The sequence below is a fragment of the Schistocerca nitens genome, chromosome 3, assembly GCF_023898315.1.
Source record: "Schistocerca nitens isolate TAMUIC-IGC-003100 chromosome 3, iqSchNite1.1, whole genome shotgun sequence".
NCBI lineage: Eukaryota > Metazoa > Arthropoda > Insecta > Orthoptera > Acrididae > Schistocerca > Schistocerca nitens.
The window spans coordinates 626,875,768-626,878,403 of NC_064616.1; the positions used below are offsets into that span (position 1 = coordinate 626,875,768).

At 44.5% G+C, this 2,636-nt stretch overlaps 1 non-coding gene across 1 annotated transcript; it reads right to left on the reverse strand.

Moving 5' to 3' along the window:
• Window positions 1-253: 253 nt before the first annotated feature.
• Window positions 254-360, reverse strand: LOC126250458 (U6 spliceosomal RNA). The gene has a single exon (XR_007545693.1). It is a non-coding gene; the product is annotated as a U6 spliceosomal RNA (small nuclear RNA).
• Between the last annotated feature and the right edge of the window lie 2,276 nt (window positions 361-2,636).

Genomic DNA, 2,636 nt, shown 5'->3' on the forward strand with positions numbered 1-2,636 from the left:
GGTATTTGAACTTCGTCACGGATGAATCGTTCTACTTCAAAGGCTCGTGGTCGTGCGTAGTCGGGCTGGAAGCTGATCTTGATGGTAGCTTTTCTGTACGAATGAGCCATGGCGACTCAGTGTTAACGGACGCGAGTATTAGCTGCGGCGAGGAAGTAAACAAACTACGCGCTCGCGACTCTGCGGACGGGGCCGCGACTCTGCGGACGGGACGTAAACAAGACGTCCTCGCCGCTCACCGGCCGAAAGCAGACTGTATGTGGAACGCTTCACGATTTTGCGTGTCATCCTTGCGCAGGGGCCATGCTAATCTTCTCTGTATCGTTCCAATTTTAGTATATGTACCGCCGAAGCGAGTACGTCTTCGTTACCTACCGCCTTCTAATCCAGCGCCTTAACCATTACGCTAACGCAGCTCGTCCTGCGATATATTTCCATACGGACTCTTAACACGGAACGCAAAATTCTGACAAACACTGTTGGTATGCCTATGAATTACTCGCACTTCGTCGAAGAACAATAGGAAATAAACAATTACTGCTGTTCTTTATTGCGAAAAAGCGGTTCGTGAAATTGATACAAACACATTTCCTTGCTATCGCCTGAATTAAGAGTCTTATTGCTTGTTTGGTTTAATTAATTAATAGAAAATGAAGCAATTGGCATAAAGAATGGTTTTTCCAAACTTTCAAAAAACAAAGTCTGCTAACAAGACATTGCTTTTGTTCTATTACTTTATTTATGACTGAACGTTTCTAAAACTGAAGACACTCGTCCGTGCTCTGTACTACAGTCGAGATCTGGCAACGTCGTTCTCTGTTCATTGGCTGACTGTATGTTTTGACGTCAGATGCGCAGAACGAACCTAAACTCGGCCGCCAAGATATATGACGCGCACTTTAGTGTTACAACAGTATCTGTTTCTAAATTAGGCTCATATTTCTGCACTATAATAGATACCAGAAAACATGCGAATGATTAGTCTTCAACACCAATACCATCTTCACGAAGAAGTGTTCTTCGTAACTTCATGTCAACCAATCGCAATACATTAGCAGGATTGATTGATTCCCAATCGCCGAGCCGTCTGACGTTCAACACACAAATAATGTCACAAAACGCAACCTCAGAGGCACACTGCACCGTCCCGACTGGAGTACCGGCAGGTCAGTGTGCAATGCGGCATGGCATACGCAGAGGCCTCTAACGGACGACTGCAGAGTTTTGCAGATACGGGAGTATCACTACTGCAATAAGAGACCTTTACAATATTTCTCACACGATTTTGGTGTATTTGTGTTTGTTCGAGCCCAAGTACTTTGCTGGTCAGTCATTAATCTTGCTCACTATAGCAGAGTTTAATGTTTCCAAAATGGTTCAAATGGCTCTGAGCACTATGGGACTCAACTGCTGTGGTCATAAGTCCCCTAGAACTTAGAACTACTTAAACCTAACTAACCTAAGGACAGCACACAACACCCAGCCATCACGAGGCAGAGAAAATCCCTGACCCCGCCGGGAATCGAACCCGGGAACCCGGGCGTGGGAAGCGAGAACGCTACCGCACGACCACGAGATGCGGGCTTAATGTTTTCCACATCGTGTTTGCCCTCGTGGCATGAGGTATGCTGCTGATTACACCCTCAAAATAGGTAATATACTCTTTCCACTTGCTATGTTTCCTGTTTCGCACCTGGTCATCCGATGCATCGTGCCTTGAGTTCTGATATCCGTAGCCGCCACGGTTGTCTCTGTGACCACCATGGCCACAGAAACCACCGTAATGTCTCCTGTCATTATTATTATTCCAATGTCGTCCACCAAGTCTTTTGTTACGGTTTGAATGGTTCTTTGTGTTGGGTTCCTTGTTCCCTGATACTCTTCTATCATATTCTCCTCCTCCTGTTCCTCTTAACTCATACATGTCTAATTGTCCTAAGGCCGACTTCATTGCCTCTTTCTCATCTCTAGGGATTGCTAGCAACTTATCCTGAATTCCTTCGGTAGTTTACTTATGATCAGGGACACTATTGCTTCTGTCGTCATCGGTTCATCTAAATCCAAGTTCCTCTCATAATAATCTTGAAAAAATTTCTTTAATTTCCGGTCACGCCCTCTATCAAACCTTCTACCTTGGTATAGACTGTTACGTATTTCTTTTTTCTTCCATCGCGACCAATATTGTTGCAAAAATTATTTTTCAAATGCAGCAAAGGTTGTACACTTATGTCCTATTCTCATGCCCCAAGTACCAGCTTTCCCTCCCAATCTTGCTGCAACGAAGCGTACCTTTCTTTGCTCGTCCCATAATTCAGGTTTCGCGCCCGTAAATTGATCTAAGAAATCTCTGGGATGTCATCTTCCATTTGGTTCGAAGTTCTTAAAATTCCCTATGCCAAGGAAGACCTCATAATTTTGTATACCAATTAAGCTACCACCGGCAATGATTCCATCACTTAATAGTGATTTCACTTCACTCTTCACCTGCTGACCGACCTGTTAATCTTGTCTACCTCACTGTACACCTCCTCTGCTCGCCGTGCATAAGCATCCTGGTTTAGCGCAACAGCTGATATCCTGTGATTACAGTGTTTCACTTCCTCATCCAGTTGTTCGAAATGCTCGTCGTAAACCTA